The sequence below is a fragment of the Musca autumnalis genome, unplaced genomic scaffold (genome assembly GCF_047663935.1).
Source record: "Musca autumnalis isolate F117 unplaced genomic scaffold, ASM4766393v1 scaffold_5, whole genome shotgun sequence".
Taxonomy (NCBI): Eukaryota; Metazoa; Arthropoda; class Insecta; order Diptera; family Muscidae; genus Musca; species Musca autumnalis.
The window spans coordinates 31,760,707-31,783,110 of record NW_027412088.1 but is presented as its reverse complement, the minus strand read 5'-3'; the positions used below and the strand labels follow the sequence as shown (position 1 = coordinate 31,783,110).

Here is a 22,404-nt window from a genome sequence, read left to right as displayed (position 1 = left end):
AATGCTTAATCAAAAAAGGGTCATACAGGTGTTTGAAAAGTGATTATAATTATGTATACTCTGATCATATTTTGAACAGTTAGGTGATTAAAAACTGATTGCTTTGTTTTATTTTTATTTGGTTGTAAATAAAAAAATAAAATTCTCATATACACTTTCTACAAAATGTTGATATAAATGTAACGTATAATATTAAAGGTACAGACAAACACAACACAACAGGTTTTGCCAAGTGAAATGAAGAAGCAGTATACTAACCACCAAGCAACATAAAGGATAATTAAAAGACATAACAAAGCAGAAAAGACTATAAAACAAAGGAAGAAACAAAGAAGAATAAAAAGAAAATTTTTTTAATTTATTTCGTCTAACAAAAAGACTCATAAATGATTATAAACATGACTCTAAAAAGACTCGAAAAAGGGTCCGAAATTAATCAACAAAACACCAATAAATGATTGAAATACGACTCGAAAAAGACTCATTTGTGATTTGTTTAGGAGAGTCGCCTGAGGTTATGTTTTCCTACCGACAAAGGAGTCATTTATGATCAGAAAATGAGCTCATATTCTAGCTTTTTAATCGTGCAGTCGGATCAAAAAAGACTCGAATTTGATTAAAATTTTCAAAAAATGCTGACTGGGATGTTAGCAACATTTCATAAAAACAAATATTTAAGCAGCCAACTACCGTCCCTATTAGTCATCATTAGGTCTGTACGATAATCCATGAATGTGCACAAATTCGTACAAATTTTACTGAATGCTGTTCGATAACAAAACTGTCCAGTAAAAGAGAGCGAGTTGAGAGAAATTTTTTGACAGTTCTGTGACTGAGAACTTGTAAATTTTTGGTGTGTACATTTATCCCGTAAAATTTGTATGTTTGGCCAGCTGACTTTTAATCATCTGTTCAATGAAATGTTAACATTTTTACCAAGAAAATATGTCTGTACGATAACCCAAAAATTTGTACAAATTTGTACTGAATGCTGTTCGATAACAAAATTATCCAGCAAAAGAGAGCGAGTTTGGGGAGATTTTTGGAGAGTTTTGTGACAGAGAACTTGCAAATTTTTGGTGGAAACATTTTCCCGTAAAAATTTGTAAGTCTGATCAGCTGACTTTTAATCACCTGTTCAATGTAAACAACTCGAAATGTTAACGTTTTGACCATGGTACAATAATACAGGTAGCATTATCATGCCAGCTGATTGTAACATAATGTGTCAACTGCATTGAATTGATGTCAAATTTTGACACCTTATGTTACCAACAAATGCCGATGCGGCTACCTGTGTATTTGTACCATGGTTTTGACCAAGAAAATTTCACAATTGCGCATTTTTTTACATTCTAAAGCCTTGTGGATAGGATTAAAGCATTAAATAAATAAACTGCAATTTTAAAATTTGTTTTCTTTTCGTTTGGTTTAGAATGTCAATAGAAACAAAAACAAATTTCATACATTTTCGGAAACAGCTGACCTTCTTGCAAGTTTTTTGCAAAATGCTGTTCGATAACTTTCTGCAATTTTTCTTGCTCGAGAGAGTAAAATTCACTGAGAGAGGTTGCTGGAACTGACTGAGTAATTATTGGGACTGGTAAAGTTATCGTACACACCTATTATAATTTTTTATTTTAGTTTATCCATATTCATTTAGGGGGAAACAGTGAAAGCGGAGAAATCTCCCACAAATGAAAGTGAGAAATCTCCCATGAGTGATTTTTATAATTGGAGCATATTATAGGGAAAAGGGGGCAATGTGTTGCAAAGATATGTACACCCCCTTCGTGCACACTGAATGTCCGGCTTCGATTCCCAGATCAGACAAAATAACATTTTTAATGGTGCCAAAAAATCCCTCTACGTAATATAGGCGATATTTCCTGAATGCGATAGAAAGTAGATTCTATAACATTGAGCGAATGTAAATCGGGGTGCACTCCCTTTCCTTTTTCCTTTGGGAAGTTTGCGCGAGCATACATATGTACACATTCATTTTTGAAAACACATTCAAAAATATGCCATATAAAGATTTACGTATGTAATATTTTTTTTTTTAATAAATTATTATTTAAAAAGATGTACAAATATAAATATAAAAATAGGAAAAGATGAGAAGAAATTATGAGGCGAGTAGAAATAACTTTTCCAAATGAATAAAAAATAAATAATTATTTTAAATGAATATGTACTAAAAATGATTTGTTTCAAATAAATAAAAAGTATATTATATCCTTTAAAATATTTTTAAAAAAAATATGTAAAAAATAATAAAGTGAAAATTGAAAAAAAAAACTTTTTGTAAAGTTAAATACAAAAAATGTATTATTTAAAAATGTGAAATATATCCAAAACATTAATTAAAACAAATAAGAAGATATTAGATTATATAAATAAATAAATAAACATTTATTAAATAATACATAAATATTTTATTATATAATATATTAATTAATACACAAATAAAAAAATAAATTTGAATATAAATAATAATTATTTAAAAAATTTGCTTAAATGAATCTGCCCAATGAGGAATGTAAACTCCCCGTGAGTTTTGTCTCTCTGTCAATGCAATTAAAAAGGAGAGAGTGAGACAACTCACGGGGATTTGATATTCATGATGGGACTGTATAATTTAAAAAGTAAAAATGGCAAACTTTGAAAATTATTTTGTAGAAATAATAGTAGTTAAATAAATTCTTAAAATTTTGGTTTTTCTATCTTTTTTAAAATTTAAATTAAGTTAAAAAAGTAATTCTGTAAAAAATATATTTTTTTAGAATTTTATTTAATAAAAATAGAACATTGGTGGCGTTTATTTAATTGGGATAGCTGTTACAATTTTGATTTTTCAAAATAGTCTGGCTCATGATGAAATTATAAGGTGGCGTAAAACGGCCAGCTGATTGGTTTCAATATGTCAAATATTTTGTTATTGTGAATAAATTGTATGAAAACGTAAACAAACACTTTGACATATTGAAGAATTTTCGGCCAAAATAGAGTTGTTGTTGTGCTACTTACGTGACCTGTTAAATAGATCTTGGTCTGGCTTAATCTCTTTTGTTGTTTTAATATTTAAAGATTAAATAAACGCCACCAATGTTCTATTTGAGAAACACTGGCACGGTTTTGTGTGTTGTTGGTATATAAGCTACCAAACAGCATTTGGGTATGTGAATTTGTTGAAAAATCAACGACACATACCAGTGGAAGAAGGTTTGCTTTGTTTCGTAAACACTTTCGTCGGAGTTGTGTTAGGTTACCAAAGAAAAACTTCTCATTGAAGGGTTTTCTTTGTTTACGTTTATACTTCGAGCTGACGATTGATGTTTGGGTATAAAAAGTTCCTTGTTGAAGAAGTTATTGAAAAATAACTTCGGTGGAGAATATCCACATACAAGAAACAAAGGGAACTGATGAGATCCAGTGGCGTGGATCGAAACTAGTCTTCCTTGCCTTACCCCTTGGCGAACAAATGCCAAATCTTCTCCACTAATAAACTTGTTGTTTTAAATATTAAAACAACAAAAGGGATTAAGCCAGACTATTTTAAAAAATCAAAAAAAAAATTTAATAAAAATAGTTATTTTCGTTTATTATATTAAAAAATAAATAACATTTGAAAACATATTAAGGAAATATAATAATTCATATAAAATTAAATTAAAAACTAATAACCAAATTTGATTTGAAGTTATAGTAATTGAAAACTGCATGTCCTTGTAGCTAGATATTTTAACAATTTATTTTATAAAAATTAAACAAAAATAAGAAATATTAACCAGCAATGAGATATTTTCAAAAATATTTTAACAATACTAACCTCAAAATACATCATCAAATTACTAAAACGATTTAAAAAAATGCATACCATAAATAACAAAAATCATGTTGCAACTTAAAAAATTACCGCATATTAAAAAATATATAAAAAGACTTTTGCTTTTTCATGGTGTTTACCAAAACTCATACATTTAAGTAAAAAAATAAAAAAAACAAGAATTTTGTAAAATTTTCAATTATAATTTAAAAAAAATATAATTTTGAATTTTAATTGCCGTTAAAAAATATTTTTAATCAAATGAAAAAATATCACAATTTAACAAAATTTTCCAAAAAAAAATTTCCCAAATTTCTGAAAAAAAATTAAAAAATTTTTTTAATTTAATTATAAAAATTTGTTAATTAGACTAACAAAATTTGTTATACAAATTAACAAAATTTGTTAATTAAATTTAAAAAAATGTTAAAAAAATTAACAAAATTTGTTAAATAAATTAATAAAATTTGGTAATTAAATTAACAAAATTTGTTAATCAAATCAACAAAATTTGTTTAAAAAAAAGTGTTAAATAAATTAACAAAATTTGTTTATTAAATTAACAAAATTTGTTAAATAAATTAATAAAATTTTTAATTAAATTAACAAAATTTGTTAATTTAATTTAAAAAAAAAATTTAAATAAATTAACAAAATTTGTTGATTAAATTAACAAAATTTATTGATTAAATCAATAAAAGTTGTTAAATAAATTAATAAAATTTGTTAATTAAATTTAAAAAAAAAATTAAATAAATTAACAAAATTTGTTAAATAAATTAATAAAAGTTGTTAATTAAATTAACAAAATTTTTAATCAAATCAACAAAATTTGTTAAAAAAAGTGTTAAATAAATTAACAAAAATTTTTAATTAAATTAACAAAATTTGTTATTAATTTAATTAAATTAACAAAATTTGTTAACTAAATTAACAAAATTTGTGAATTAAATTTACAAAATTTGTTAATTAAATTAATAAAATTTGTTAATTAAATCTAAAAAATTTGTTAATAAAATTAACAAAATTTGTTAATTAAATTTACAAAATTTGTTAATTAAATTAATAAAATTTTTTAACTATATTAACAAAATTTGTTAATAAAATTAATCAAATTTGTTAATTAAATTAACAAAATTTGTTAATTACAATAACGTTAATTATAATTAATAATAATTAAATTTAAAAAATTTGTTATACAAATTAACAAAATTTGTTAATTAAATTTAAAAAAAAATGTTAAAAAAATTAACAAAATTTGTTAAATAAATTAATAAAATTTGTTAATTAAATTAACAAAATTTGTTAATCAAATCAACAAAATTTGTTAAAAAAAAGTGTTAAATAAATTAACAAAAATTTTTAATTAAATTAACAAAATTTGTTAAATAAATTAATAAAATTTGTTTATTAAATTAACAAAATTTGTTAAATAAATTAATAAAATTTGTTAATTAAATTAACAAAATTTGTTGATTAAATTAACAAAATTTATTAAATAAATTAATAAAATTTGTTAATTAAATTAACAAAATTTGTTGATTAAATTAACAAAATTTGTTGATTAAATTAACAAAATTTGTTAAATAAATTAATAAAATTTGTTAATAAAATTTAAAAAAATTTTAAATAAATTAACAAAATTTGTTAAATAAATTAATAAAATTTCTTAATTAAATTAACATATTTGTTAATTAAATTTAAAAAAATTAAATAAATTAACAAAATTTGTTGATTAAATTAACAAAATTTGTTAATTAAATTTAAAAAATTTTAAATAAATCAACAAAATTTGTTAAATAAATGATTAAAATTTGTTGATTAAATTAACAAAATTTTTTATTCAAATCAACAAAATTTGTTAATTAAATTTAAAAAAAAAAATGTTAAATAAATTAAATAAAATTTGTTAATTAAGTTAAAAAAATTTGATAAATAAATAAAAAAAATTGTTAATTGAATTAACAAAATTTGTTAATTAAATTAATAAAATTTGTTAATTGAATTAACAAAATTGTTAATTAAATTAACAATTTTGTTAATTAAATTAATAAAATTTGTTAATTGAATTAACAAAATTGTTAATTAAATTAACAAAATTTGTTAATTAAATTAACAAAATTTGTTAATTAAATTAACAAAATTTGTTATTCAAATCAACAAAATTTGCTAATTAAATCAGCAGAATTTGTTAATTAAATAAATAAAATATCTTTTTCAATTTAACAAAATATTCCAAAATAAATAATTTCCAAAATTTCTGAAAATTTTACAAAATTCTAAACACAAACTTTCATATTCGACATCAGCTAATTGATTCCCTTCCCCATTTCTCCTCAATCCCTTTACAGATTTAACCAACAAATTGGAACAACCGCACAAAGAGAACACTGCACCCAACCAGGTACAAAAAGTGAACAGACGTAAATCACGTCCAGGCAGTATAAGTCCCAACAGCAACCACAACAACAATAATAACATTACCAAATCACAAAATTCTTTGGCTGATGTGGCATCCACTAATGTTGCTGCTGCCGCTGCCCTAATTGGTGGTGGTGCTGCCGGTGGCAATGAAATTAATCGTAAACGTATGTCCATGTCCGATGTTTCGGATATGCTTTATGAATTCTATCGGGCCAATGCTGCTGCCAAAGTACCCAAACAACAGTCCCAAACATCGGTATTGGGAGCTGTGGTTTCGAAATTCTGTGGACAAACATCGCCCACATCGGCGGAAACTCTAGAGCCCTCAAGTATTGCGGCCATTGCCACAAATGGCGCAGCCTCAGAGACAGCAATTAAGAATAATTTTTCCGATGATAAGGTTGCAAAAACAGCTGTCATACCCACCATGGGGGCGGCAGCACAACATCCAAAATTGAAATATACACTAAAAAGCAAATTGGATACAGATAATACCAGCACCGCCACCACTACCACCACCAAACCATTTATTACCGCCATACCCACCTCGGTGTTGACTGTGGCACCCACCATAAACACCAGTGATGAACCCCTCGATATAAAACCCATTATAAATCCCACCACAGGTTTGGTGGAACCAACACCGCCAGCCACCACCACAACCCCAATTGATGCTCAAAGTGTCATAAAACAAGTTCCTGCAGCCAATAGTCAAGCTGCCGTCATTGCTGCTGCCCTGTTCCGTGATGGCTATCACAATTTCCAACAACAAATTCGGGCCCAAGAAATCATGAAATTCCAAACGGGAAAATTCAAGGCCCTACACAAAACCAATGAATCAACACCCACCAAAATTCTAGAGACCTTCCTAAGGCAACAACGCAATTCGGAATGTGATACTAATTCGGATCATAATGATGGTGATGATGAAGATGATTCTCGCTACAATGGTTTCGATGATATTCACCTAATGGATCAATCCAAGTCGGCTTTGCCGCAATTACTGCAAAATGCCCTAACACAAAATTCCGCACCTGCCACTCCCGGTTCTGTGGACTATCTTTCGGATGAATCACATAAATATATGAATTTTGCTGCTCAGGCCCAGGCATTCCGTAACTTGGAATATTCCCTAGGCGATTTTGGCAACACTAGTCCTAATGAAAATTCCGGCCCGACAGGAGTGGGTGCTGATGGTGAACCCGTCTATGAATGTCGCCATTGTGGTAAGAAATATCGTTGGAAATCCACCCTAAGACGTCACGAGAATGTTGAATGTGGTGGCAAGGAACCATCCCACCAGTGTCCCTACTGTCCCTACAAATCGAAACAGCGTGGCAACCTTGGTGTCCATGTGCGTAAACATCATTCGAATATGCCTCAATTGGCCAGTCGCCGTCGTTCGAAGTACTCCGTAAAATGTGAATCGAATGTTAGCAGTGCCAATGTCTCGGATGATTCCAATTCTAAGCTAATCATCGATTGTTCCAAATGAGTGTGGGCCCTGTTGATGGCCCAGTCTATGGAATACGATAGATGACAGTGTAATACGCAAAATGCAAAGAGGAGATTGAATGGTGAAAATGTTGAGTTATGTCGATGGTGGGAACAGTGGCCGGCAATGGTGTTACAACAGGGGCGTGATAATGATGCGTATGGAGATGATGATGATGATGATAATGAAGATGAAAACAGTGATGAAGAGGAGGAGAAAAATATAGTTGATAATGGTAAGAATTAATTTAAAGATACTTTTTTCCGTATACAAGTCCATACTTCGAGATGTAATGACCGAAAAGCCCTAAAAATTCTACGGTAACAGACTAAAATGACTGATGATGATCGTAGCAAAGTTGGTCCTAATTGGATACCTTAGAATATTTATTTCATAGTTCGAAGATGGACCATATCGGTCCACTCCTTGGGTACCTAGCCCACAAAAGTTCAAACCTTTTTTGCTAAAAGCTGTTAACGGACTGTTCGAGGATCGTTTTTGGCACTTTTGCCGAATGTAGTTCCTGTGTTCCTGATTAAAATGGTTTACTTTTTTCTTGGGCAAGCCCATACTTCCTGAGATATTGGTACGCAAATTATAAAACTAACTAAAACTGAAACCACGATTAAGTGCAAACATTCCATATCTTAATGTATCTTCCAAAAGTACAACCTATGTTGCCGACAACTCCTTTAAGTACATCCCTCACAAAAATTTAAAAATTTTCCTTAAATACAGTTTAAGCTCTGTTCCATTACGTGCAAGAATCTTCAAGTTTTAAATGTGACCCCTAGAATAATGCAGTAGTAGTAGTTGTCGGAATTCTGCTACCATTGGCCGGGACAATCAACTCAATGCTCATCTCCACAGTCCAGGTGTTGAACAGAGTGGCCGTAGATTTAGTGACAGATATTTGCATATTCCTCGTGTCTAAAAATGTTGTAAGACCGATCAAATAGGAGTTTAGCCTACCACAAATGACGGCCAAGATCGTACAATCATCATCATACTTAATGATCTTAATGCCGGAAAGGTAGAGGTTAAATAGGAAAGGTGGAGAATAGACAGTTCCGGCAACATGGCCAACTTCCCGTTTCACTCTACAGGGCTTCGGCTTCTTGTTCCTGAAATCGACGTACGACTGGCGCCCAAAGTTTCAAACTTTTTCGCAGTTTAGTCAGTTCGATGTGGAGTGCTTGGCGATACGGCTTTTGATAAGTCGAGCACCGCTAACTCTGTACTATCGCATTTCTTTTTCTGGTTGAGTCCGCTACTAATCTGTGAGAATATGGCGTGGAACTCTGTTGTAGTGATCTGCTGCTTACGAAGTCCAGGCTGATAATCGTCAATTGGGGAGAATTAAAGCCTAAGGAGGGTCTTTGCCTCGGGCAACAAAACCGAAATCGGTTTGTACGATTCACCTTTGCCGACATTCTTTCGGGCTTCAGCAGCGCGACAGATTGGGAACTTTCATGATATATTCAACTCCTCGTCCACTGATGATCGGCAATTAGAAAGGATTGAAGCCTCAAGAAGGCCTTTGATACGGATGACAAAAACGATATCGGCCTGTACGATTCACCTTTGCCTACATTCTTTCTGGCTTCAGTAGACCGACCGCCAGGTCAATTTTCTAGACTTCGGTTGAGAATTTTTATGAGATTCTTAACACCCGTCCTTCCACTGTTTTAGCATTACCATGGAGATACCATCGGGCCAAAAGCTTTGCAACATCATCCATTGTAAATTGTGATGGTTCCTTCTCAGCAGGAAGAGATCTTCTCTTCGCCCTGTCACACCCGGAGTTCTCGGCTAATGTCAGTTAAAGTATCTTTCGCACCTCTTCGGATCAGTAAGCGTAACTTTGCCAAACATGACTTAAGTCCTTCTTCCATGGGTTCGAGAGTGTCTTAACCGTTGCCCACAATCCACTTATTCCGGATTCAGTGTTGCAACTCTTAAGATGATCTAGTCTCATGTGCCGCTTGTACTCCCTGACTCTGAATTCAATGTTGTTGGCCCGACAAACCTTATCATGTTCATTTGCTAGTCCCGCCCCCTCTGCATAGAAATTTGGTCTCACTTCGACTATTCGACCATTAGGTATATGACGTACGGCTGCTGCAGAGATATGTAATGAAAAGCAATAATCGATTTTTCGACCTTTCGATTTTGCGATTATGCGATTCTCCCTCTAGACAAAAGTCGACTAGAATTTTTAGACTTTTGACTGCAAAAAGTCGATTAATCGAAAGTCGACTTACCTATCTCTACTGCAGTGTTGATGTCCAGGATCGTTCTTTTTGCTGCTGGTGGAGGAATGAAAAGCAATAATCGATTTTTCGACTTTTCGATTTTGGTCTAAAACTGAAAATGCGATTTTTCCGTCTAGCGATTATTTCAGTTGTCGTAAAACTCGACTTTCGACTTTTTCATAACCGCAGAAAATCGATTAAAATTGACTATTCGTAAATTTTCGAGTTTTCTTTTGAAACTGTAAAACCGCAAAACGTGTAAAACCGCCAAGTCAACAATCTATGGGCAAACTCGAAAATCGATCACAAAATAATCGATTATGCGATATTCCATTTTTAGACTTTTGACTGCAAAAGTCGACTAATCGATTAATCGAAAGTCGACTTACCTATCCCTATGGTGGAGACAATTATAGGAAGATTGGTCTGACCTAAGAGAAGCGTCGAGTTTGCCGGATGATGTGACACAATGGTTAAATCTGACGAACTGTGACTCTCCCCGCTAATTTTAGCTAGCGGCGACCCGATTAACCTTGCAAAACGTAGAGCTATCAATGTGCTCAGCCAGTGCTCCCCCTCTGGTTATTTATTACATTTGATCGAATGCCACCTACATCATGATGAGCATTATTTGAGTTCCCTAAGACCAGTCGGTTATGACCTTCCAGGTGGGAACTAATGTTGGGCCATTAACCTGGAGGAGTACAGTTATATATCGACAGGATATATACGTTAGACAGCTCGGTAGTGCCACACCTTACTGTTACTCTCATACATTTCATGTACCGGAAATAGTTCTGTGTTGAACGGACTGGTCCAAGAGGAAAGCATGCTAGTTAGCTAGCCTCCTCCGCTTCTGGCGCGATCCTTCCTCAGCACATAATTGTATTGCAAAAGGAATGCGTTTGCAGATTCGAAGAGCAACGACTGTATATGTGGTTGCTGTTGGGGGAGAGACTGAGGGGTACTCTGGGTTAAAAAATATGGCCTTATAAATTAACCATCTTAATCGGATGTCCGCTGTTGCTAATAACAACCAATTGTTAGAACCCTAACAATATTTACAAAGATTTTATTTTCAGCCTAAAAGTATGCTAAAAAATTTAGCCAACATTACAGCGATATACAGGCATAAGACCTAAAAGGAAATAAAATCGACATGATTTTCATAAAGCCTGTCACAGGACGTTGTGACTGATTCAAGACTTACAGCGTGTTTTTGTAAAAAGTTTTTGTCCATTCGTTCGTCGATTTCATGAACGAAGACACAATTTGGTTTTCATAGCGGTTGACGTTTGCATTCGTGTGACAAACAAATGAAAGCTTTTTATTTTCGTAATTTTTTTGGTTTTCGTAACAAAATTAGACGAACGAATACGTCAAAAATAAACGAATGGAAAAGACCCATCGTTTTGAATGAAAATTAAATAATTTGAGTAATAAATGGCACAAAACACACGAAAACTGGAAGGGAATGCAATTTTATTTATTTCCATAGAAGCACACGCGTATATGTACATCCGTTTCTTCATATCATCACAATTATTTTTGGACAAATTTGATTACATTTTTTTCTTATTTTTTGTTTTTCATCTGTTTATCGGGGTTGCCATCAAGTAACACATTTTACGTGCAGACGCCTATGCGAAATTCACAAAATAAGTATCATGGAGACCCTGAAATATAAAAGCTTTTACGAAATAGACGAAAGCTTTCAGATAAAAACGAATGGTTCGTAAAATTTTACAAGAACCAAATTTTGAACGTATACGTTTTAGTACGAACGGTTCGTGTGACAGGCAAGCATTTTTACAAAAACACCCTATTAAAGACGATTAAAGGACTAACAGCGTGTTTTTGTTAAAAGTTTTTGCCCATTCGTTCGTCGATTTCATGAACGAGGACACAATTTGGTTTTCATAGCGGTTGACGTTTGTATTCGTGTGAGAAACAAATGAAAGCTTTTTATTTTCGTAATTTTTTTAGTTTTCGTAACAAAATCAGACGAACGAATACGTCAAAAATAAACGAATGGAAAAGACCCATCGTTTTGAATGAAAATTAAATAATTTGAGTAATAAATGGCACAAAACACACGAAAACTGGAAGGGAATGCAATTTTATTTATTTCCATAGAAGCTCACGCGTATATGTACATCCGTTTCTTCATATTATCACAATTATTTTTGGACCAATTTGATTACATTTTTTTTCTTATTTTTTGTTTTTCATCTGTTTATCGGGGCTGCCATCAAGTAACACATTTTACGTGCAGATGCCTGTGCAAAATTCACAAAATAAGTATCATGGAAACCCTGAAATATAAAAGCTTTTATGAAATAGACGAAAGCTTTCAGATAAAAACGAATGGTTCGTAAAATTTTACAGGAACCAAATTTTGAACGTATACGTTTTAGTACGAACGGTTCGTGTGACAGGCAAGCATTTTTACAAAAACACCCTGTAAGAAGGTCTCACACGAGCAGTCGCAGGACCAAAATCTGCCCAAGTTTCGAAGGCTAACCAAAGAAAACTTTAGTGAATCAAAAAAATTGGGATTTCTTCTTATTTTATGTGGCCTTTATGGCCATTATTTTGGAGGTCCTAACGCCGAACATTATATGTGACCCCTACGACCGTTGGACATTATGGATGGATGCCATAAATGCATTATTCTCAGGCAACTCAACCCAATTTCACTGTCAAACATGGAACATAGATCACATTGTTATATATTGTGTAGTATCAAGGACCACGAGTGCTACCTTAGTGCAATGGTAAACACTCCCGCATTACACAGTGTATGCACCCGATTCTAAGGACCCTTCAGTGTAATGTTGGCGACATTTCTTGAGTATTTCAGTTATGTAAAACTTACCTACAAGTGGTGTCTTAAGACAGACCATTCCCCTTAGCCGATAAAAACTAGGACCCATATAATTGATATAAAATGAATCGGCGTGCACTCATTGATATGAGAGAAGTTTCCGTTATTCCTTCGGGGACGTATGTTAAGTAACTTTTTCCCGTGATCCAGTACTTCAAAGACAATTTTCCAAAATCCCGCTTTAGTCGCATTGATGGGCCACGAGTGACTAACATTATAGCCTGTTTATATTATAACTCTTTGCAGGGTTAGCCTACCTTATGAGGATTTATTTGGCGTTTATACAATGGGTTTATTAAGTTCGGTTATTGTATGTAAACGTATAATTTCGTCTTTCTTATTTAATTCATTTCTGGTAAAGGAATAAAGAAATGTCAGAACCACATTTCAATTAGGTCGACCTTGGTCTTTGGTATTTTACCAGAAATGAAGAAAGCTGAGCGGCTTATGTACCCCGGCCTTTAGTCTTCCTTATTTCTATTACAATAACATTTTATATTTTTTTCTTTTCATTTTATTTAAAATTGAATACATTATTTAAAAAATAATTTACTAATTAAAATGATGTTTCTTTCTTTTTCTCATTTCAGTATAAAATAGACAAAAATTCGCAATTGATTGGATTTTATTTTTTAATTTGTATAATAATAATGATAACATCAGTTCATCATCAGAATCATCTTTATAACAAACTTCATTATCCAAAAAAACAACTGTTCCAACCTGGCAAATCTCAACAATTTTCACCAAACAAACAAATCATGTAAAAAATTTAAACCAAAGTGATTTTTTTATATATAAATAATTTTTATTTTAACAAAATCCCACGAAAAAAAAAAACAAACATGTCCTATTTAACCTTAAGTGCCAGTATTCTTTTGATTCCAAAAAACAAACTAAGAAAAAACAAATCAAATTCCTTGCCATATATTCCTAGAAATGAAATTTGTATCCTTAAGCCCAAAAAACGCAAAAAACAAAACCCCAAAACGACAAAAATCAAACCAAAAAAATTAACTAAAACACAACTCTAGGGGGGTTTAAGTTTAAAAATGCTCAAAAACAACACACACAATTGACAATTATTGTTTTGTGAAACAATGAAAAAAATCTCAAACGTATTGCTTCCAAATCAAATAATTATATACTAAAACACATAAAGTAAATAATTTTATATATACATATTACTTAAATATTATTTGTAGATTTATGTTTTAATTTTTTTTATATTTTGTGCAAAGATACAAGTAATTTTGTGACTTTATTGTGTCCCACTATTTGTAAATGTGAATATGCGTTTATTTTTCATTATCGTCATTTATATTTTATAATACTCATCGATTATTAACAACAACAAAAAAGACTTATTTTATACACTTTTTATAATTTAAAAAACAAAAATGATACTCATATATCTACATAAAATAATCAAATAATATCGAAACGAAATCAAAACTAGTTTTTAAGTTCTTTTTTTTTTACTTTAACAACATCTTTTATTTTCATTTATTTTTTATTTTAATTTCTTATAATTTTCATTAGATTTTAAGAACAACACGAAAGACCCACATCACCCACAATTGGACTTTACAAGTGACACAGTAGAGTACCATCTATAAACCAAAAAAAAAATATTAAATACCAAAAAAAATCAAAGCAAAAATCTTCAAAAATTAAATTGAGATTTTTTGTCTAAAAAATAATATCAAACAAAAAAACAGCAACAATTGTTTTAATTACTTATAAATGTAAACTACACTTTATACATAGTAAATATATTATAAATATTCGACAATGGCATGACCTATTGCGATTTTTGAGAAGTCTCCTTCCATTAGTAGACTCATTGGCCCTCATTCAGAGAAAGTCCTATTGGTCTTCAATGAGAAGAGCTTTTGTCGTCTTATGATAGTACCTACTAGCCTTTCATGGAAAAACCTATTGATACTCTTGGAGAATAACCCTTAGGCTTCTTGGAAAAGACCTATTAGTCTTCCGTTACATGACCTATTGCCTTTTTATGAGAAGAACAGTTGATTTTCTTTAAGCAGATCAGTTGGTTTTCTCAGGGAAGACAAATTGTCTGCTATGGAAATACCAAATTATCATCTATCAAAAGACCATTTAGTCTTATATAAGAGGACCAGTAGGTCTTGTATGAGAAGGCCACTTGATCGTCTATTAAAAGGTCAGTTGGTCGTCTATACGAAGACCTGGTGATCTTTTTTTGGGAAGAACTATTGGTCTTCAATGAAAAAAACCATTTGTTCTTCTTTGGTCTTAAAAGACCAATGTCTCTTTTATGATAATTCCAATGAGTCTTCTACAAGAAGAGAAGGTCTATGCGTCTTGTATTAAAAAACCTATTGGCATTCTATCGGAAGACCAGGGGGTCTTCTATAAGAAGGCCAGTTGTCTTCTATGGGAGGACTATTAAGAGCTATTGGTCTTCTATGAGAAGAGCAGTAGGTATTCTATAAGAAGAACAGTAGGCCTTCTATGAGATCAGTTAGTCTTCTTCTATGAGAAGAGCTTTTGTCGTCTTATGGAAGTACCTACTAGTCTTTCATGGAAAAACCCATCGATACTCTTGTAGAAGATCCATTGGGTCTTTTATGATAACACCAATGAGTCTTCTACAAGGAGACCTATTGGACTTTCACGAGAAGGTCTATGCGTCTTGTATGAGAAAACCTATTGGTATTCTATGGGAAGACCAGGGGATATTCTATAAGAAGACCAGTGGTCTTCTATGGGAGGAGCTATTAATCATCCATGAGAAGAGCTATTGGTCTTCTATGTGAAGACCAGTAGGTATTCTATAAGAAGAACAGTAGGCCTTCTATGAGATCAGTTAGTCTTCAATGAGAAGACAAGACGGACTTCTACAAAAATATTATATGGTATTCCCAGATCAGTTAGTCTTCTATGAGAAGATTACTTGGTCTTCTATGAGGCGATCAGTTGATCATATATAAGAAGAATTCTTGGTCTTCTACGAGAAAACATATTGGTCTTCTATAATTAGACTTATTGATCTTCTATAAAAAGATCATTTATTTGGTCTTCTATAAGAAAACCAGTCGGACTTCTTTAAGAAGACCAGTTGGTCTTCTATGAGAAGACCATTAGCCTTCTATGAGAAGACCAGTAGGTCTTCTATGAGAGGACCAGTTCGTCTTCTATGATATAATCAGTTTGTCTTCAATGAGAATACCTATTGGTCTTCTATGAGAAGACCTATTGGTCTTCTATGAGAAGACCATGAGAGGACGAGTAGGTCTTCTTCCATGAAAGGACCAATTCGTCTTCTATATATAATCAGTTTGTCTTCGTTAAGTTAAACTTCTATTAGAAGACCTATTGGTCTTCTATTAAAGGTAGGTGGTCTTTATGTACGGCATTCGCGCTATATCGTTGTACTGGCGGCGCAGCTTCATCAGTGTGAATGCTATCCATTTAGTGATTGTCGTTTGCCCGTATGGATCAACTCTCTCTCTCTCTTTGTAGGCCATAAAGTTCTCTCCTGACATGCCTGGGTGGCAGAAGCTGCCATTTAGATTGTGGCAGGGAGATTCACGGCCATAACACCCAAAGAGTGCCTGAATTGACCACATCTCTTTGTGCTGATGCACCTGTAAAGTCTTCGTAACCTCATAAAGATGGTTCACTTAGGGAGTCACCCGATTGGAGACCTTCGCTGGGCATTCTGCATGGTTTGAATATTCTTCCACTGCTTCCTAGGTCATAAAATTCTCTCCTGACATGCCTGGGTGCCAGAAGCCTGTCCATTAGATTGTGGCAGAGAGATTCACGGCCATAACACCCAAGCAGGTACTGAATCGACAACATCTCGTTGTGCTGATTCACCTGTAAAATCACTTGGGGAGCCACCCCAACCTTCGGTGGGCATTCTGCAAGGTTTGAATATTCTTCCACTGCTTCTTAGGTCTCTTTCTAGGTCATAAAGTTCTCTCCTGACATGCCAGGGTGCAGAAGTCTGTCCATTAGATTGTGGCAGAGAGATTCACGGCCATAACACCCAAGCAGTTCCTGAATCGACAACATCTCGTTGTGCTGATGTAGCTGTAAAATCTTCGTAACCTCTTAAAGATGGTTCACTTGGATAGTGACTCGATTGGAGACCTTCGGTGGGCATTCTGCAAGGTTTGAATATTCTTTCACTGCTTAGCGCTAACATTTGCAAACCCCATTGACACCACATAGCATACCACAGACGGGTTCGTTGCTTTGTCAGCACCCCAAGTGCTAGCCGAAAGCGACATGTGGACCTTGATCATACTTATCATATTATCGCACATTAGAGTTGGGCAATCTAGTTCCCGGAGCGGATCGATCCTTCTAGTTCCTTTTCCCAAAAGGAACTAGTTCCTTAATATAGTTCCAAATAGTTCCAAGACCGATATAGTTCAACGAATCTTTCTCTTTCATCGTTCCAAATAGTTCCGAGACCGAAATAGTTCAACGAATCATCCTCTTTCGTCGTTCTTTTTGTTTCCTTTGGTTCAAATAGTTCCGAGACCGAAATGTTTTCATGGTTTGGTGGATGAATGACATAAAAATAAATAAATTGAAGCGAAAAAACAACCAAGACGAATGATCGACGTAGGCTTTAAATTGAAAGAACGAGAAGAACGAAAGGAACTATATAAATGCAAGAGCCGGATATAGTTCCAATAGTTCCTTGCCCGGAATAGTTCCTTGGAACTAATTCGTTCCGGAACTACACAACTCTATCGCACATAGCTATGCCATTAGCGGACAACTTATATAAGCTATAACTCTAGGGACTTTGGGGAAATTAGTGGTTGGAATTTTGACCCATCGACCTTCACATTAAGTGGGAGCTTCAACTCCGGTGAACAATGTGGCTTTTAACCTAGTGACCGATATTTTCATAATTCTTGCAGGAAAAAAAACTCAACAATATCAAGATTTAGCCTGACACCATTGTTATCAACGGAGGGACCTGACGCCATGATCAGATCCAATGCCACCTACTACCACTTCTGTGACACGGCCTGTTTTGAGACTTCAATTAATACATATGTGTGAAAATGGCGTGCTATGTACTAGTACTATCCTGCTACGGTAACCGTGCTGATGATCCGTAACTCTTTATCACGCTTTGATGCCGGACAGGAGTAACGCCTTAAGAATCTTCGCTACTAGTGACAAAAGTGAAATCGGTCTGTATAATACATCTTTGGTGGCATCCTTGCCAGGCCTCAGTAAGTCCACCTTGTCCCTTTTTCAGGTTTTGGTGACTGTTAGAATAGCTTACGATAAGTAGAGCCCAGCCATTTGAATGATTTTGCGACTCGGATAACATCTGCAACAATATAACATAATTTTCTTGTTCCCGCCCGCACACCTCTTCGCATCTATGACAACAACGCTATTGAACCGGACAGATGTCTGTTCATCATTTTTTTTTTTTTTTTTTGTTTTAACCGGTGCCCACAATTTACTACCACCGGTTCCAATCTTGCCGCCCTTCAGATGCTCTACTCAGTTTTTTCGTTTGTACGGTGGTATAAATAATTTCATACGGGCAAACTGTGCCTCATCGAAATGATGGTTTTAGACACCAAGTATAGCTTCGTTCCCGTACTTTTTAATGGTAAAACTCGTAAAAGAGATAACTGAAAAAAATTTGTTCTCACACACAAGTTTTTTGAAATAGTTCGGGAACGGAAAAATGGAAAATACGTCAAAAAAACGGGAACAAATGTCAAAGTCGGCGTATCAGCCAATCAGACGCCGGCAACCATGTTACTATTTTTTTACTCGCCCAAATTTGTCGTGTAAAAAGTTTTTAAAGAGAGCGTCATTGAGCGCCATTTTTGTTTAAAGAGAAGTGAACATTTTACAACTTTTTTGTGTACGGGAACGCTTTTTCGAGTAAAATGTGTAAAAGTCGTAAAAATTGTAAAAACTTTTTAGTTCTGGAACACAGCTTATGTTTGGACGAAATCCGTTTCAAACAATTTGGAGTTGATTTAGCCATGTCCGTCTGTCTGGCTGGCTGGAGTGCACGATAACTCTCCAACGGATCAACCGATTCGGTCCAAAATTTTCGTAATATTTTGTCCAAACTTAGTTTAACTTCGAAGATGGGTTATATCGGTACCTCCCCCACGAAAGTTTGGAAATTTTCTGCGCACGATAATTCTTGAAGGAAGTAACCGATTTGGTCCATACTTTGCACATCGTAAAATTTCTATTAGACTTAGATAAGGTTCCAATATGGATTCAATCGGTACACTCCTTCGGGTGCATCCCACACTAAATTTCGGAAGAGTTCAGTTTAGGACCTGCTCTCGAATCGCTTTGATTTTTATTGTAACAAATTGTATTCACTGCCCCCGTATGACGGTACAAGTTTCATCAGGCGCAAGTACATACTTCCTGAGAAAATAGCCTGAAAGGTGCGAAAACTCCTATGACACCGTGTTTAGTGGTTGGAGCGCAAGATAGCTCTCGAAGGGATTTGCCGATTCGGTCCAAAATGTGGCTTTCGTAATATTTTGTTCAAACTTAGTTTAAATTCGAAGATAAGCCATATCGGTTCACTCATTCAAGTACCTTCCCCACAAAAGTTCAGAAATGCTCGGAAAATTGTGCGTACGATAACTCTTGCAGGGAGTGACCGATTTGGTTCATACTTTACACATCCTAATATATCTACTACATAGAAATATATCAGGTTCGAATATGAACGATATTTGTCCACTCCTTCGGGTACCTCCCACACAAAATTTTGGATAAGTTTACTTTAAGACCTACTACTCTGGAATCACTTTGATTTTTGTCGAAGCAACTTCCATTCGCTGCCTCAATTGCGACAGTAAAAGTTTTTTCAGGAGCAAGTCCATACTTCTTGAGAAAACAGCCCGAAAGTTGTAAAATCCCATATGGCACCATATGTGGCGGTCGGAGAGCACGATAACTCTCGAACTGTTCAACCGATTTGGACTAACATTTGGTCTTCGTCATATTATATCCAATATTTAAAAATGTCACTAAAATGCTAGGACGATATCACTTGAATGGGGCAACCAATTTGGCCCAAAGAAAAGAAAAGAACGAAAAAAAAAGAACGAAACTTCTAAAATGGCCCATATCGGTTCTCCCTACACGCAGGGAAAAAATATTTTTCGCTTTTGTTGGAACAAAAATATATGTTTTGGTTCCAAAAATGTATTTGTTTTGTTCAAACATTGTAATCCAAATCCAAAAATACCATCTTTTGTTCCAAACATAGAAAACAAAAACAACTTTCGAATTTCCGCAATATTGTTAAAATCGTTAACAATACCGATTTTAGGAACTATCATAATCTAATTTTGTTTACAAAAAGTATTGTCAATACAGAAAACCAGCCCAGAAATTTTTGATTTGAGTGCATATACTTCTCATATACACTTTTCGCATAACTTGGATATAAATGTCGCGTATAATATTGCAATCATTGATGAACACAATACATGGTTTGCTGCATTGGCTGACAACAAAGACAAACAAAAAGCCACAAGAACCCACCACAACATAAGGAATAATTAAACACCATAACAAACATGAAAAGGAAAGAAGAATGAAGCAAAACAGAAACAAATAAAAACAAGAGTCTCACAAGTACATACACACAAAAACAAAGGTAAAGGCAGCATGTCATACAAACACACCACAACTCACCAAAATTGTTTTTTCAACACGGCATCGAATAGCGAGAGAAGAGAAACAAATTTTCGAAGAAAAGAGAGAAATATTGTTCAGTTGACACAAACTATTTTTGGATTTACAATACCACATGAGGAATCCAACAATATGTTAACAATACATATTTTGCTCTTGGAATATTGTTGGATCAAACATATTTTTTTCTCTGCGTGTAAGGGTACCTGCCCTACAAAAGTTCAACATTTGTGTGTTAGTGCAGTTAATTCCTAATCCACATTTCGGTAAGTACCACTCAAACTTGGTACAAACCGGTTCAGTTTTGGATATAGCCCCCATATATATCTTTCCCCGATTTCAAGCATTTGGTGCACCAAACACGCAAATTCTGTCCCATTTTGATGCAATTTGGTATATGTGACGGAATTAGGTCTAGAAATAAGTGTGCCAAATTATATAGAAATCGATTCAGATTTAGATATAGCTGCCATATATATTTTCGGCCGATTTTAGGTATTTCATGCCAGAAACACGCTATATATGTCCGATTTCAATGAAATATGTAATGTATGACGGAAGTTAGTCTAGAAATAAATGTGCCAAAGTATATCGAAATCGGTTCAGATTTAGATATAGCTCCCATATATATTCTCGGCCGATTTTAACTATTTGATGCACGAAACGCGCTATATATGTCCGATTTCAATGAAATTTGGAATGTGTGATGGTGGTTAGTCTAGAAATAAGTGTGACAAATCATATCGAAATCGGTTCAGATTTGGATATATCTACCATAATATTATCTGCCCATTTTAGATATTTGATGTACGAAACACGCTATATATGTCCAATTTTGATGAAATTTTGAATATGTGACGGAATTTGGTCTATGAAATAAATGTGAAAAATTATTTCGAAATCTGTTCAGATTTGGATTTAGCTCCCATATATATTTTAAATATTCCCAGTGGTGTAGGGTATTATAGTCGGCACCGCCTGACTTTGATCCTTTCTTTACTGTTTTTTTTTTTTAATTAATTAGGGATCTGTTTATTGTACATATATCTGGTAACCACTTCTGTTGTGTTTTTGTACAGTCATAGGCTGAGTGTCTTTTGCTGTGAGTAAAGCTGACTGCTACTTTTTTACTTGCTATAACCCCATATATCAGCCGCTCAATATATACGTTATTTTTATGATTTTTCGTTCATTCATATGTATAGATGGGATTCTACCCGGTATTTACCCAAAACTTAGGTAAATACCAGGTAAATACCAAATAAATATCTTTTTTGGGTGTTTATTTGGGTAAATAAAATTTACTTTTGAAATCAAAATTTAGTTTTTTCTATCAGACAGACAATCAAAAAGAATACCAAAAAAGCAGTAAAACCACGCGGACTAAACTTTTTATACGTCAAATCGGTCGTTGGAGTTGCTTGTGCGAAACAGTTAGCGAAGAATGCAAAAATTATAGCTTTTTCGAGGAGGACTCAAATCTCAAGATTATCTGCTGAAGTCGTGGGTTAATCCATCTGATATATCATAAAGTTTGGATTTCGATCCACCATTTATGATTTTCTGCAAAAAGATATACAACAAACTGCTTTAAAAGTTGTTAAATACCGAAAATATGATGTCATAATATATGAGAGATTTACCAAAATATGGACCAAAATTGATCATATCTTAACTTGTCCCGTATCCAAAAACGGTAATTTTATTCACAGTCATTTAAAATTTGGTAAAACACTGCGTTTTCGCATCTAATTTCATGATTTTAGTTTCTGTAGTTTATACCCACAATTTGGGT

General features: G+C 33.4%; 1 protein-coding gene across 2 annotated transcripts in view; it reads left to right on the top strand.

Annotated features, from left to right (window-relative positions):
- The window catches only part of LOC141405511 (longitudinals lacking protein, isoforms F/I/K/T-like), a 496,088-nt gene extending 475,591 nt beyond the window's left edge, over positions 1-20,497 (top strand). For both annotated transcript variants that reach the window (XR_012413212.1, XR_012413213.1), the window contains 2 exons: positions 6,181-7,983; positions 13,481-20,497. The gene's annotated coding sequence lies outside the window, so the exon portion shown is untranslated. The remainder of the gene's footprint in view (positions 1-6,180; positions 7,984-13,480) is intronic.
- The last annotated feature ends 1,907 nt before the right edge of the window (positions 20,498-22,404 follow it).